We start from the raw sequence: 17,997 nt of genomic DNA on the forward strand, positions 1-17,997 counted from the left end.
CCCCAACCCCCATAAAAAAAAACCCCCCCAAAAAAAAAAAAAAAGAAAAAAAAAAAGCAATATAATTCAATTGAATAAAGCAAGATAGCTTATAACACAGTATAATAAAATGTATATAAATCTAAGCATTGTTTAAAATAAGATTAAAATGGTGGTGGCCTAAACTTCAGCTTAGGTTAGGGTACAATTGGCACACTTTCTTCTTTCAAGTTTTCTTTTCATTTCTTTTTTCGAGAGGTTTTTGCTAGAGGATACAGGCGCTCTCCAGAGAGACAGAAAGCAAGAAATCACTTCCCCAGGGGGATGGCCATGCTGAAATCCCTTTAATCTCCTCTTGGGATTTTGGGCATGCACACACATGTGCCTGGTGTGAGTTTTTAAGTCATCAGGTTCAGGATTCAAACCACTGTTGACTACATGGGAGTCCAGTGGTGTAAACATTAAGCTATCCAATGGTGGTCCCTTCTTTCAAGTTTTCTATATTATCAAGGCTTTGCAAGCCAAAGTAAATCAAAGTAAGGTGTTGCATACTTCAAAACAGCTTGAAGAAAGGTTTTTGAATGTACTCACCACAAAGAAAGGTAAATGTTTGCGATAATGGATATGTTGACTACTACCCTGATTCGACCATTAAGAGTACAGAAACAGGGAAACAGCAGTTAGCGTAATGGGTATGTTGCTGGACTCCCACATAGTCGACCGCAGTTCACGTCCCAGACCCGGTGGCTTAAAACTCACGCCGGGCGCGTGTGCGTGCGTGCCCAAGATCCCCAGAGGAGAATGGAGGAGAAGGGATTGCAGCATGACCATTCCCCCGGGGGGGCGATTTCTTGCTTTCTGTCTCCATGTCTCTGACTGTCTGGCGAGCACACGTGCCCTATAGTGAAAATCTCTCCAAAAAAAAAAAAGGAGTACAGAAACATCAAATAGCCTACAAATATATACAATTTTGATGTGTCAATTAAATTTTAAAACTTTCAAATCTAAAAAAGTAAGACTAACTAATGGGTCAGTGAAGAAAGTTAACTAATGGGTCAGTGAAGAAAGTTAATTTTTAGAGTTTAGAATATCAACTGTAGGAAAAAAAAAAAAAAACCCAACAGCCTAATACAAGTTCTTAAAATAAGCTAGGTGAAGGAATGAGAATAAAAGCTATATAGAATCAAAAATTTGCTCAAGGCGAGGGCATTTAGAGGCATGGTGGTTAAGGTGGTTGGATTCCACATGACTGACTAGTGGTCTGAGTCCTAGACCTGGCAGCTTGAAAAATACACTGGGCATCCCGAAAAGAGGGTGAGATGGAGAAGGGATGGCAGTGTGGCCATTTCTCCTTGGATGGTATTTTCTCTCTCTTTCTGTCCCCATCCATCCCAACCACGAGAGCATGTACCCTCTGGCAAATTTCAAAAAAATGTAAAAGTTCAAATATTTTAAATGAGGTTAATAGATTCTGAGAAGGATAATAGTTCAACTGAGAATAGGGATAAAAATAAGTGTCTTTCAGAGTAAAAAAAATGTATATTTTACTTCAATATGTTTTGTTTTATTCAAATCTATTGTATTACTAGATACTGAGTATCTTATTCTTTAAGTGAACAGAGAAGAGGATAAAGTAAAAGAGATCATTAAAATGTGTCATTTTTCTTTTTCTCCCTCACTCGGTTTGGTTCTTGCTATTGACTTCACCTCTGGAGAGATCCACATCGCAAGGATGACATTAAAATTTTATTAGTGGATGTTAAATAAATTAATATTTATGAAGTTCCTAAAAATAATATGACACAAAATAAGCACTATTAATCATATGTTATGTGAATACTTTGAGTCGCTTGACATATTACATAACAGTTCTATAACGAACAACCCAGTGATCCCCCAACAAAACTTGTAAACTTTGCACTTTTCTAATGTTTATGATCAACCACAAAAAAATTTAAAAGGTGCAAAGCAAGTAAACTTTTGAACAGGAAAAAAAGGAAAATGGGTATATTTCAATTTGAATTTTAAAAATGAACAGGCATATCTTAAAACTATGATCAATTACCAGTTTAATAATTACAAAGAATATGCGTAGCTATTTGTTTTCTGTTCAGTAAAAATATATATAGTTACCATGGCAACTATAAAATCTCATAGCATGTGTGCTACCTCTACAACCACTTTCTAAATAAAGACAGGAGTAATGTATCACCTGCGTTTTTTGAAATGCCTTAAAATACAAACATTGCTGGCATACATAGTTACCATTTTGGACTCCCTAAGGTGTCTGACATTATAAACCTTAAATTGTATCAGTTTTTGCATTTTAGATATATTCTGAATACATAACCATGTCTATCAAATCTGATTATTAGAAAATTAAAATCGACATTCCAAATTTTCAATGACCTGTGACTAACTCCATGAGCTCTAAGAAATACATAAAGAAAGTATTTTTTCCTAAAGAATTTGAAGTGGCCTTGCCATTTTTAAAAAAGTGGAATCTTCTATAAGAAAAAAATTATATTTTTTTAAACTAAAAATACACATTAACAGTTTGTGTTAAGAATTTATCAAAATACTGTTTCAATCCTCTGAGGCTCCTGTTACATCTTCTACAGGGTCCATTTATCAGATACCTGAAGTAATATAGAAGTGTAACGTTTGTTTCCAGCTCTTTGTAGACAAAATAGTACGAACCCTACAGGTGAACTTATGCCTTAAAACAATCTTGGAAACAGGAACTTATGTTCCACTAGCTGATTTAACTAGTTTGGCTGGAGCATTGATTCATGTTTTCTCAGATCTCGTTAGCTTCTTGTGGAAAAACTCAAAGAGAGATCATTGTCTCTTAAACATTTCACCAGGTAAGTAAGAGGGCTTAGATCCCCAGGGCTGCTGCTAGAACTCTTTTCATAAGAATTTAACTTAACTGGGACCAGTTAGTGTAATGGCTGTGTCGCTGGACTCCTGCGTAATCGACCGCGGTTTGAGTCCCAGACTGGGTGGCTTAATCTCACGCTGGGTGCGTGTGCGTGCGTGTCCAAGATCCCAAGAGGAGAATGGAGGAGAAGGGATTGCGGCGTGACCATCCCCTCTGGGGGGGGGTGATTTCTTGCTTTCTATCTCTCTGTTTCTCTCTCTGTCTCTGGCGAGCGCAGGCGCCCTATAGCAAAAACCTCTCCCCAAAAAAGGAAAAGAAAAAAAAAAGAATTTAACTTAACTGACATACAGTTAATTTCCTTTTTCTCTTCTTCAAACAATTAAACAGGAGTTACCATGAGGAAAATTAAATAGATTTTTCACAAATTTCGAAAATGATTTTAATCATTATAGATGCTTAGTGGTTTTGAATTGTGTTAGTCTTTTGTTTGAATTTTTTGACCTTCCCACCAAGGAGTGAGGGCTTTATTGCATTTAATTTTTAATGGAACCGAATTTAAATTAAGCAACCGTTACAAAATTTATGGCATACCTTAAGATCATCACGCACACCCTTCACGGTTGCAAAATCAAAGTTAAGAATTGGTATCAATAAGAACAAACTTGAACGTTATGCCAAACTTTCCAATTTTCTTCAGTTTGTTGCAATGCTTGTTTATATGCTTTGCTCAAAAAAAAAAAAAAAAGCCCCTTTTTTTATTTTACCCACCGTGTGTGGGTGGGTTGGTGTGTGTGTGTGTGTGTGTGTTGGGGGGAGGGGGAGGGTGGTTAAAGTGCCTCCTTCAAAAACTTACTCATAAAATTTGCATCATTCTATAGTTAAACAGTGATTTATTCAGATACACAGATTTTAGGAAAATAAGAAAGCTGGCATCTAAGTGTAGAAAGCCTGTTGCAACTTCTCTTGATTCTACTTCTCTAGCAGCTTGTTCTCTTAGAAATCCATAAATGTATTTTTCTTGCATTTATCTACTAGTTTAGAGTTCATAGTGCCTTTGTAGACATGATCCTCCTATGGAATCAACATGGACATGGTTCATACTATTTTTCATTTCTGCTTTTCCAGGCTTAAAGAGGTTGCAGTCAGCAGAGAGAAATGAGAATAGCAGTAAGAGATGGCAGAGAGAGATGGAGGGAAATAGTACAATAAAAAAAAAGAAGAAAGGGGCATGAAACTAGATGGAAACCTATTCCACAAATTCTGATCGAGTGGGTAGTGACAAACCATTAAGGGTCACAAGGTGAGGCAGCAATGACTGTGCAAGAAGCAGGACAGGAACAATTGGGTGTCTAGTGGACTGGAAGACCAGAAGGACCTCAAAACAGCCATCTTGTCTTCACTGGGAAGTGTGTTGAGAACAGCTGAAATTTGGAGGGCTTTGCCCCTCCAGAACCAGGTGAATGTGGTACACTAAGAGATTCTGGAGATGCTGCTCAAACAGTACAAAATTTAATTTAGACAGGAGGAATAAGTTTCTGAGATCTAGAACACAGCATGGAGACTATAGATAACTCTAATGTACTGTGTATTTCAAAATTATTGAGAGTACACGCCAACTGAGGTGACAGATCTGTTAACTAAATTTCATCATTCTTCATTTTACGTACATATATGTGTGTATATATATATATATAAACATCACATTGTACCCCACAAATATTTAAAATTATGATTTTTGTTAAAATATACAATAATAATAATAATAATAATAATAAGATACTGGAGATAGGGTCTAATAGAAGAAAGTCCCTGTAGTGAAAAAAAGTATGCTGTCTTTTTGATCTTGCGTGCCTTATTCTCCTTCCCTGTCTGTTTAGAATGCAAACCACTCCACTTAATATTCGGCAGCAGAGTACAGAAGAATATGAACTTGATCATGCTACAGACTGTGTAGAATGAGAAGTGGAACACTGGATAGGGGATACAGTATTTCATGTTCAAGGCGCTATGAGTGGGGGAAAGAAGGGAGAGGAGAGACATGAGAAAAAGGCTGGCAGACATGATTCTGGAGTACCCTGAGAGTTCAGGACCAGCTGTCCCATGCTCCACTGATGAGCCATAGATCTAAAGCAAGTAGAGTGGAAATTCTACTGTGAAAGTCTATACCTTTGCAGAGTCTATTGGCTTATATTATTTAAATCTGAAAAAGGACTGATGAAAAGTTTCTCCTTTTTTTTGCATTCTTTGGGTGTACTTGAGCAATTAACAGTGAAAGCACGTCCATTTTGTTGTAAATAGTAGCTAAGATTGCTAATACTCCGGTACTAGTTAATCTTTACTGCTAGTAATAAGACATTTTCTTTTTCTTTTCTTTTCTTTTTGAAAAGTTTCACCAAAGGGCACATGGGATCATGGGAGAGAGACAATGAGAGGAACATGAGAAATCTCCAACGGGAGGATGGCCCTGCCACAGTCCTTTCTCCCCCATTCTCATTCTGGAATTTTTGCCAGGCACATACATGTGCCTGGAATGACTTTCAAGTCACCAGGTCTGGACTCAAACCACTATCAGCCATGCTGGAACCCAGTACCTTAACCACTACACCACCTGCTGGCCTCAAGATACTTTCTAATAGCAGTACAATTTTGGCAGAATACGTTGCTGTCGGTGAGATGACGTTCTCCTGTTTCCTTTGCAGCTAGGTGTGGCCATGTGACTAAATTCTGTCCCATGAAATGTGAACAAAAGTGGCTTCCTAGCCATCCCCTTAAGAGAAACTCCTTGCTCCCCTCCACTGAGTCTTTCATTCTCACCACAGGCGTCAACATGGAGCAGGTAGGATCTAAATGAGTGACAGAGAAGTAAGAGAAATGATCTATGGGTTCATCCTACTCCACTGTACCACCTGCCAGGTCAAATATTCCAATGAAAGAACAATAATATTCTTTCTTGTTTAGTCACTATTGTTTTACTCTCCATGAAACTGTCTAACAAATACACTAGCTAATATACCACCACTCTTTTCTTTATAAGATTACAGCCTAGCACATGAACCAAATTATTGAATGGCGGCAGGAGTCAGTTGCAAATGAATCAGATTAGATTGCACTGAGCCCTATGACACCTCACTACATCAGGCAAAGTTTTAGCAGAAGAATAAAGGACTGAAATTAGACTCAGCACCTGTAATAAGGGTGCTCGAAGTCAGATCACACGGGGAGAAAGAGGTAGTAGAGAAAGCCCCACCTGGGGCCGCCAGGTGGTGTGGCGGTTAAGGCAGCTGGATCCCACAAGGCTCACTCCACAGTTGGAGTCCCAGACCCAGTGGCTTGAAAAATAGGCTGAGCATATATGTGTGTGTGTGTGTGCCCAAAATGCCAAGAGAATACAGGAGAAGGGATTGCAGTTTGGCCACCTTTACTGGGAGGAGGAATAATTTCTCTCTTTCTCTCTCCAATAGCACACACACTCTATAGCAAAAACTAAAATAAATAAATGAATAAAAGAAATATTTTAACTTTCTTAGCATCTATAGTATGAAAATTGTGATTTAACTGAAGAGTAGGTATGCTAAATGAAGGTTAGAGCAACATTAAGGACATTTTCACACCCCATGATTAACACATAGTCCCTCTGTGTCCCCACCCAGTAGCATCCAAGCAGAGGTGGGCCCTCTGTCTCTGGGAGGACAGAAGTTATAGTGAAGGCCTGGTATGAATTTGTGGACTCATTTGGGGTTAGAGGCATGCCGTTCCTATGAGTGGTTCGATACAGATTTAGACATCCAAATTGTCTTTACAATTGTAGCTTTTGGAAAAAGCAGCAACTCCCTTTGAGAGGGCTCAAAGAGTTGTGATAGAGAATAATATGTCAGAGCAATTTCTCTGTCCCAGCCCTTACCCCTGTCTCTTTTCTGGAGCCTGGTGCCTTTCTAAACTAGAGTCTGGGAAAAGAGTCTCGTCATCTCTATCTGACATCTGGCAAACAAATCCTCTTCTAGGATAATACAGTACAGGAGATATGCCAATAGGGGACCATATTAAAAATGTGGAAGTTCTAAATATCAAATATTACCAGAAGGACTTCCGTTTTGCTCTTCAGTTGTTGGTCTCCAGCTCCCATCCAGTGGTGGAAACCAAGAGAGCATATGGAGATGCCCAGTCAGACCAAGGTCCACACTCAGGGGTAACAAGGCAGGGGTGGAGACAGGGTGAGTAGGAAGAAAATGAGGACGTTAAAAAGACAAAGGACCATGTAGAGGGAAGACGGATAAGGAGAGCACAAGAAAAAGGTCTGTGGCATGGGATGGAATATATAAGACATGTTTTTAAACCACGCTGGTTGTTTTCTTTGAATACAAAATTGTTTTTCCATGTTTCTTTAAAATATATTTGTATTAAATAGAAATTTAAGATGAATACTGAACACAACAGGTCATGACACACCATCAATACTCATAATCTGTACAATATACTTCAATAGAATGTTAGAACTTCAGAATCAGAAAATACTTTAGAGAAAATAAAAATCCAATTTTATCCTTACTCCTACAACATTCATTTTTCAAGCAGACTCTGGAGAGCCAGAGTCTAGCAACATGGACCAAGTCTGATAATTAATTAACTTCTTTCACAGTTGCAGGACTCATATAGATTTTATAGCTAACTGAAACTCCCAGGTTCTAAAAAAATTTTAAATTGCGCCATCCATTTATCAAGTAATTGCTGTTTGTTATTGGCTTTATGTTTACTTACCTTTTTTTGGAAAAATGTGCTTTTAGAGTAAAAAACATACATGATCATATCAGTGGTGATTCCTCTGTCTTTATAAAACTTCACGAATGCGGGACCAGCAGTTATCATAATGGCTATGTCATTGGACTCCTATGTAGTCAACCGTGGTTCGAGTCCCAGGCCCAGTGACTTAAAACTCACGTGTGTGCCCAAGATCCCAAGGGGAGAATTGAGGAGAAGGGACTGCGGCGTAGCCATCCCCCCCTAAGGGGTAATTTCTTGCTTTCTGTCTCTCTGTCTCTCTCTGTCTGTCTGGTGAACACACACGCCCTATAGCAAAAGCCTCTTTAAAAAAACAAACAAACAAACAAAAAAAACTTCATGAATGCAATTCACTATAAAATAACACTTGAAATAGATAGATGTATTTGCACTCATTAGTTATTCAAAGACTGTACAGCATTGTTCTTGGTGTTATTACATTCTTGTGGTAGCAAAAATGTCTCCATCACTATCTGGAACTTTAGAAAAATACCAAGGGTTAAAATCTATCCTAACCTATCCATCGACAAACACACTTTAACCCAGGCTTTGCAATTTGTACAGAATGTGCAGACATTTAATCCTCGAGTCCTTGTACTATTAGCATCTTTTATAATACTAAAAAAATAAATATTGTCAGTGTCATACAGTGAGTAAATTGTGAACTAAAATTAATATCTTTGGTTCCAAATAAATTCTCACATGCTTCTTAAAAATTAAATGCTATTGTAAAATCATAAGATAAGATGTTGTAAAAATATATAAAGTGAAATAATCAAAGAGAATCCTTGAAATCCTTACATATTTGTATCTGTCTCAAATACTGGTGTATTCACTTTACTCCTTTCCCTTCTAGTCTATATACCTTACAGATAAATTTAAAGGGTCTCATAAATCTTTTTGAACTCAATTCTCTATCACTTTTCACAGGTACCCACTGTTCCATATTTGGTGTTTATCATTCACAGGCATAATTTTATATTGGTAAATTTTAAAACATACTATTTATATATGTTTTTAAATGTATATGCATGTTATCATTCTTTACATACCACTCTGCATCCTAATTTTATTCATTCTACTTTATGGTATGATTCAACCTGGTAAGACTTTCCCTGGTTAATGCATACATACAGCGTAAGTTTATTCTTTTTTCCTGTTGCATAATATTCCTTTCAGCAAATTACTCTATTCTATTAATGTATTGTTCTTCTATTTAATGTCAATGCTGGCAATTTTTCATTATTGTAAATGAGGCTACAAATGAATATCCTGCCACATGTTTCTGCCATACATCTGTAGTTTTTTTAAGGAATGTTTATACATCCAGATTTAAACTTTCTGTGTCACAGGGCATAGGCAAATTCATTTTCTCTAAAAATGATCAAATTACTCTCTCAGTAGTCTCAGTAGTCTTTACCAAATAGTATTTTATTTCCATATTTATTTTTTATGTCATTATTCAAGCATAATTCAAAGAGGTATGTAATTCCTTTCTAACACTGTATGACACTATGCAGGCCAACTTTGAAATTGCCTTACAAACCAATTCTTTTTTTTTTTTTTTTTTTTTAGAGAAACTGTTCCCTTCTTGTGATTTATTATCTTTTATCATGAATAAAGTTGTAGAAAATTGTTTGGTTTAGCTCTCAGCAGCCCGCTCCTGAGCTCTGAGGAAGCTTGCCTTCTTCTGGGCTACCCGATCTTTCTTCTGGGCAAGGGACATCTTGGGACGATTCCACCTCTTCTTTTGAACTTCTTTCTTGGGTTTCTTTTCATAGACTGGGTTCTCTCGTATAGCAGTGTGAACTTTCTTCTACATCTCCTCCATGTCTGGAGTTTCATTGTTCTTTATGTACTGAGAGAACTGTTTCTTGTCAGCGTCTTCATCTTCTTCCATTAGGTAATGCATGTAGTCTGCAACGTTCTGGCCCATGATGTGCTTCCGATGGACTTCTGCATTAAATTCCTTGCTTTCGGAATCATAACCAGGGAATCGTTTGGTACTGTGAGGGATAGATAAACCTCCATCCACCACTCCCTTCAGGGCCCCAAAAACTTTATTGCCAGTGGTGGTTCTGGCAATAACCAGATAGCAGGTGAAGGCACCAGGCTGACCATCGATGCTTTCTACATTGTACTCATCTCCGGTCACTTCCACCTGACCTTCACAGATCTTGTCCATGACAAACCTATTGAGAAGCCTGCCAGCAGCAGGCCAGTGCAATATGCTGCAGCATCATTTGTCAGGCCAACCTTCACACCGTATTTTGGTAGCCACGTGCATGAGCTGCGCAGACTATCATAACCCCGTCTATACGGGCATAAGCAATCTGACAATGTTATCTTAACTGTTAGTTACATAAACTATCCTCCTGTATTTGGGTGTGTTATATTTATTTTTATCCTGGATTACCAAGCGTTTCTGAGCATAGTAATCAGTTTTACCCTCTCATCATCTTCTAAATTTCATGTGGTATCTCTTAAAGTAGGCCTTATTCTCGACGACTTTTACAAATCCCATCCTGCGGAATAGAGACCCCTTACAAACCAATTCTTACTGCTTATCTAATAGAAGAGAAAGATATAGGCAATAAATTAAAGCAAAATCTTAGAATTTATGAAATATCAGGAGTTGTAAGACTATTTAAAAGAACAACAAATTTAGAGTTTTTTGGGGGCATGCACCAGAGAATAAATGGAACCCAGACTTCTTCCTTGTTACCATTATTTTTATTATTTTGTACATCTTAGTTGCTTTCTATGTTTTTTCCACAATGGATGTTAATTCAAACATAAGATATGAAAGATAAAAATGTACTTTCCATATAACTCTACATAACACCTCTCTATATTAAAACACTCAGAAATTATAAAAATACATTTGCATTTACTCCATATTTAATATCCAGCTCTGTGCCTGAAAGCAAAACTAGTGAAATTTCTATCTTCACATATAAAACATAATTGTGAATTTTTTCTCCCTTGTTTTTCTCTTTTTCACAGGATGTTTTTCAAAACGAGCACTTGAGGAATAAAGATGTAGACGACATTGGTACTTCACTGTGCTTAGAAGAGACACAGTTAGGAAATGAGTAAAGCATAAACCCAAATACGGAGTCGTCGCAAGTGCCCTGAATGAAGCATAGGATGCGTTGGCACGCAGACGCAGAAAAATGCTATCAGGTTAGCTCAGTATTCCAGGCAAGTTCTATCCTAAATGATTCTTTCCACCTTATCTTGTTAATGGCTCGAAGACCTGTATGCATAATTTCTCTATATATTATCTATTCTATTCAGATATCAACCTTCAAGTATCTTGAACTGATTGTAATAGCAAATTGCTGATTTTTTCAAAGCTAAATCAAGGATAGTTTCGGTATTGTACCGTCATTATGTTGGAGACATTATAGACACTGAGGTATAACACAGATGTTTAGAACATAGAACTATTGCTTCTCATTATTGCTTTTCTTACAATTTAATATAATTGCTCATTCAAGAAAGCATGTCATCGGTTATTTTTATCTAGGCAGTAGATTGTTTTAAATTTTTTCCCCTTCTGTTTGACCAAAAATAATTGTTTTAACTAGCAATAAATGAAGTCATTATATCTCTTACCACCTTGTTATCATCCATGATATTGGTTACTGTTCTTTCTTCTTTAATTTTATTGACAGATCACAAAGAAATCTTGCCTTGTCATAGCACACCTACTATTTCTCCCATTTCAAGTGTGTACAGTTATTATTATAATCTTAAATATCACTAACACCAGAAAGGACATAAAATTTTTGAAAACCTTGAAAAATTCAATGACTTAATATAGAAAAATGTATTAAAATAGAGAAATTACAAATTTATATATACATGTATATAAACATATACACACATACACACACATATACACACATACACACACATACACACACATACACACACATACACACACACACATACACACACACACAGTGGACACAAAAAGGGTGCATAGCAATTTTAAATGGGTTTATAGCATTATTTTCCAAAAGAATTTGGAGAATAATGTTTATTTTCTTTTCTCTAACTAAATAATATCAGTATAAATATAATGAGGTTTAAATGTTTTTTAAAATTTTTCAGTTTTTCATATTTGTGTTCATTCCATATTATACTAAGCTATTTAATTACCAAAACTGCTTGAGTTAAATTTTTTACATTTTCACTATTAAGTTGAAGGTAGGTGGAGAGCCCATTCCTTTCATTCATATGTCTTTAATTATAAATATTTTTAACTTTTGGCAAGAATGTGAGATGAGAAACTGACTTTGTAAGTAGCTAACTTCACAAGGCAAGCAAATTCTTAAAAATAACCATTTTAACATTCTCTCTTGTCTGGAAACATCAGTTCAACATGTATTTAATATGGGGTAATTTATCTTTTATTTTTACTTTTAGAAATATTAAATAAGATTCTAAAGGATTGTGTTACTAGCCTTGGCTCTGTCACTAAGAGTGTATTTTAGAATAATGACACAGTGTCTCTGTTTTTAAATGAATATAACCAAGCATTGTCACGATGACACCACTTGGCTGTGGCCAGTAGTTAATACTGTAAGATGAAAGCCTTCACTACTGTTGCTTTCCTTCTCCCTCAGATGAATCAGATAAAGTATGTGCTCACATTAATCCTCTTGAATTTACTACTGAATTCATTTTATTCCATTTCTGAAGTCTTTAATTTACACCAACACATATATCCTTACTAACATATCGTTTCTCTTCCTGCAGGTCTTGCAAACTCGCCAAAGAAAAACCCAAAATTCATTGCTATGGTTTAAATCTTCCACCCCAAAATTCTTGTGTTAGAGTTGTTGCACTACTGGGAAGATATTAAGAGGGTGAGAACTTAATCTGATATGGAATGAAGAGAGAGATGGGTCTTTTGGTACACATATAGGATTGGGTGAGCTTATCAGGTTGGGACCTCCCACCTGAATTCCAGTGGGTTTGTAAGGAGAGGGACTGGGACCAGAACAGAGTGCACACATGTGTATTCTTGCTCTGCTCAAACTCTTGCCATGTGACACATTCCACTGTATGATCCACCAGATGGAAGACCCTCACCAAAAGCAGCCCCTGGACCTTGGACCTCCAAACTGTGTGCTGAATAAATCTCTTCTATTTATAAATTACCCAGACTCAGACATTTTTATTATTACAACACAATCAACTACAACATGTATTTCTCCTCAGCTTCCCCCTCCGTCCCTCTTCCTACTTCTTTATCTTTCTCTTCCTCTTATCCTCAACAAATTTGATCTAGTCTGATAATACATAAAGTTCCAGTGTCAAAGAAGCTGAAAGTGGGCCAGTAGGTGGTGTGGTGGTTAAGAACACTGGACTCCCACATGGCCAACTGAGGTTCGAGTCCCAGACCTGGTGGCTTGCTTTCTCACTCTCTCTCTCTCCCTCCCTCTCTCTCTCTCTCTTGCCCTGTCCCTCTCTGGTCAAATTTAAAAAATAAATAAATAAAGTTAAATACAATAATTATTTAAAAAAGAATTAAGATGCTTAAAAAATAAGCTGAAAGTAAGGGTTTTATTACAGTAAGATAAAATGGAGAATCAGAGACACTGATTTCTGCCACCTTGGCTATACCCAGAAGTCTCGGTTACATACTTTGGGTATATTTATCTTCACATGCATAGCTATTCACCTTCCAATAACTCAGCAAACGTTTATTGAGCATTCTATACAATGAGTTACTCAGTGTATATGAAACAATAGGTAAGGTACACTTCCAAACTAAAAGATATATATGGCACATTTTTAATAAGGACTCATTGTAATTTGGCTGTCTTAATATTTATTGTATGTAGCAGTATTACTTAATTACTTTTCAGAGCAAATAAAGTTTACATAAGTTATAGCTTAAACAGTGTAATTAACAGGCAATTGTTTATGTAAAAAATATTCATATAGTATTGTTTTTTTTAGAAGAAAATAGTCTGAATTCCAATAAACTGCTTAAAAACATGGTTGTGAATACTACCTATTTATATGTACCCTGCCTGTAATATTATCTTGAACTTTAAGTTGCACCTTTTCTCAGAAGGACTCAAAATACCTCCATGTGTTTTAACACTGGGTCTTGTTTGTTTATGCCTTGCCTTCTTTCAGGAATGATTTGAAACAGTTTATATGTATATAAACAAAATAGTAATACAATAGAAACAAGTTAAAGAGGCAGAGCTAAGGAAAAAACATAAATTCAAGCAGAAATCCAAGCCTGGAGTGAGACAGGAGCCAAGTGAGCCCACAAACAAGTGTATGCCATGACTGTTGGCAAACATAGGTGACCAAGAAAGGACACTGGATGTCGTCTTTAAGTCTTCCTTTAAGGTCTCTTTTGAGTTACTGCTTGAGAGTGATTCTATAGGCTTTAAAACTTGAAGAGTAAATACAAGGTTGACATCCTTTTGATCCAACATAAAAACCTTTAGGAAATGAAAGGCTTAAACGTATTATATCAGACCTCTATCTAGAAGTGGATTTCAGAGTGGCCTCTAGACAAATTCAGTAGATAGTCTCAATAAGTCACTTGAAGTTCTCCTTGACATAAGGGAATAGTTTGTTTAATCCCCCAAATTTTACCACATAAACTAAGAGAATTTTCAGGTGGAAGATATTTTTAAAATTTATTTTTGGACAGGTTTTTGCTATAGGGTGTGTGTGATCGCCAGAAAGACAGAGAGAGACAGAAAGACAGAAAGCGAGAAATCACCCTCCAGGGGGAATGGCCACGTGGCAATCCCTTCTCCATTCTCCTCTTGAGATCTTGGGCATGCATACACATGCGCCCGGCATGAGTTTAAGCCACCGGGTCTGGGATTCAAACCACGGTCAACTACATGGGAGTCTAGTGACATAGCCATTACGCTAACTGCTGGTCCCCAGGTGGAAGATTTTAAAGTGGATATTCTTAGTACCTAACACTGATAATTAATAATACAAATTATATACAGTGGAATATTCATATTGTGATAACATGTTGTCCTCCTAAACCTGCTAGAAAGAATTAATTTCTGGTGTCACTGAGTCACTCAAAATATAGACTTATTGGAAATAAAATACCAAAGTATAAGAACTAATCTGCAAAAATATGATTTTACTTTCAATAGTAACGTAAGTCATTTTTTTCTAACAAAGTTACTGGAGACAGTTGTCTTTTATGTCTCTTTAGTGGGTGAAAATGTAGTCATATCATCTGTAAATAAAAACCTATTATTTGGTCTTAAAATACACTTGTTAATTACACATGAGACAGTTTTTGTTTTATTTTGTTTTTAGATTTTTTGCACATAGCATATGCACACTCCAGAGAAAAACAGAGAGAGAGAAGTGAGAAATCATGCCTCAGAGGGAAGTGACCACACCACAATCCCTTCTCCTTCATTCTCCCTTTGGGATTTTGGCCTACACATGAGTCCATCATGTTTTCAAGCCACTGAGTTAAGGACTTGAACTGTGAATTTGGCCATGTAGATTTCAGTGTCTTAACTACCATGCCATCTGCTGGCTCAAGACATGAGACTTTCTTACAAACCGAAATTAAAGAAAAAGAATGTAGTGCAAGTTAAGCCAAAGATTGATAGTACTGTGCTGGGAATTAATGTACTTTATATTTACTTGTTAGTTAATTGTTTAATAAGTCAAAATGGTCAATAGTTTTAAGTAACTTGGCTTTTTTATATGATTAGTCACAAATCTCATAGTGACAGAAATTTAGAGTATTGGTCACTTCCATTTTTATAACTGTTCTAGTATAACCATCACTGACCTCTACATAGCTATCACTCAGAAGGTCTTAATGAATTTTTAGTGTTCAATAAAAGGCATTAAGTTTCTAAAAGTGAATGTAAGCCATATTAGATTTACTTCATCTAAATTAGTTATCTACTTAGTAGACTGCAGACTTCACTTCGTATGCAGAATGTCTTTTAGCTTAAATATATGAAATATATTTCATACTATGACAAATAGGACATTTAATCTAATCAAATTTTAGAAATACAACTTAAAGATTCATTTGAAAAACTTTCAAATTGATTTTTGACTGTTTTACTTTTGCAGCAAATGCGGCTCATCATAAAATATGATATCCATATGAAATATAATAAATTCATATGTATATGTTAAAATGTATGTCTTAATTCCTTCCTTTTCCTTTTTTCTTTGATAAACCTATCATAGTAAAAGTTAATTAGTAAAATTTTATTCAGGAAAATCAGACCTATACTGAAACACTACATTAAAAAAAGTTGCAATTAATATTTAACTATTTCAATAAATTCTACTTAATATGTGTTTCTGAACAATCAACAAACATGGGTTTAAATAAAACTCTAATTTTGGGTGAGAGAAAACATTAAATATGTGCGATTTTTATTTTTTAAAAGCAGCTTTTCCTTCTTAAATTTTTTATGCAACAATAGTGCAAACACAAATATTTTTACGGGAAGTGGATTGTAGAATATTGACAAACATGTGAGTGATATTTGTGTTTATGGATTTAAATATCTAGAGTATAGTTGAAGAACAATGCATTGTGAGTATAATCAGTCAATAAATATTTATTGACCATCTGTTATGTTCTTAATACCAAAGCAGTGGTTTTTGCTTTGGTGATGAAGAGATATTGATGCTAAGAACATGGGTTCCAATCTTAAGAAAATTAAAATCTAGGCTTCCTTTAGTAACATTTCATGAACTGATACTCAACCCTTTAAGATATTTTTCAAGAAAATACAACCCCTCTCAAAATAAAGGGGAACCCAAGAAGAGTTAGAATAAGAAAAGATTTAAGAAGTGTTCTGAATAGTTAATAAATATTATGATCGGACTGAGATGTGATTAGAACCAAGTGTAGGAAGTGTCTATATGCTTTGATGTGGTAGTTGTCACGTTGCCATTTCTGCCATAAAATGTTATTTCACTCTTGAAAACAACTCTCTCCATTAGCAAAGGTATAATTTCAGCTACTTGGATATGGTTATGCAACGCTTCAATACTAAAAGCAGAATCACAGTTCCTGTTTTTCTTTTCCTTGAAAGGAGGTGAAAATCTGACAGCTCAGAATGAAGCAAAGACTCAAGATAAAACAGACACCATTTTGTGCCCACTCAATCTTCTTTCCAGGGTCATACATGTGTAAGTAGCTGTTTGTTTATAGTTGAGACCTTCTGTGGGTAAATCTGGCAGGATATCAAAGACATTTAGCATAGATATTTCATTTTCAATGCATGTGTCTATTTTTTTCCCTGTTGATGAACCAAATATAACACATGCAGATGATTTTTAGGAATTTATTTTAAATCATAAGTGTTTCTTTTTTCTTTTTCTGAATGTTCACAGTAGCTGGGAGACAAGTATTTGCTTACCACTCCCCTCTCAACATAGCATTGAATGGCTGTGTGAAACTGAACACACAATTGCATAATGTGTTTCTCTGCTTTAATATCTATTAAATCTGTATATCTATTAACTAATCATATGCTCGTTTACATATCAACTTCAATTATAACCTATTAATTATCGATCATTTATCTATATAATTCAAGGTACAGTGCTTAGAATATAGATTTTGGACTGTATTTGAAGGCAGTCTATTTTTTTTTGGAGAGGTTTTTGCTACAGGGTGTGTGGACTCACCAGAAAGACAGAGAGACAGAAAATGAGAAATCACGCCCCACCCCGGGGGGAAGAATGGCCATGCCGCAATCCCTTCTCCTCCATTTTCCTCTCAGGATCTTGGGCATGCACACACACATGCCTGGCATGAGTTTAAGCCACTGGGTCCGGGACTTGAACCGTGGTCAACTACATTGGAGTCCTGTGACATAGCCATTATGCTAACTGCTTGTCCTAGCAGGGTCTACTCTTTATTAGTTAAATGTCCTTAGTCAAATCACTGAAACTTTCTTAGCCTAAATGACTTATCTGTTAGAACCAGGCAATTTAAAAAATTCATTTTATTTGCAATGTCATGAAGATTAGATGAGATGACCCAATAATATCCATTATTAGATATATATTAATGGTAAGTATTCAAACATGTTAATGGTTATTCATATTTTCTTAATAATGTTTGCTTTCAAAATCATACTCTCAAATTCATAAACAAGATAAAAGTCACTTCAAAAATTTTAGTTTAATATACTTAGAATATTTTATTCATTTATGAAAAAAACTCATAATTTTAGTAAAGGCAAAATGGAACAGTATATCTTTTCTTGTTTATTTCAGCCTCTCATTTCTTTTACTTTCATATGAATAATTTTCATATTAATTATGCTTTTTTTTTAAGATAGAGAAAT

Source organism: Tupaia chinensis, unplaced genomic scaffold, assembly GCF_000334495.1.
Source record: "Tupaia chinensis unplaced genomic scaffold, TupChi_1.0 Scaffold000690_1, whole genome shotgun sequence".
NCBI lineage: Eukaryota > Metazoa > Chordata > Mammalia > Scandentia > Tupaiidae > Tupaia > Tupaia belangeri.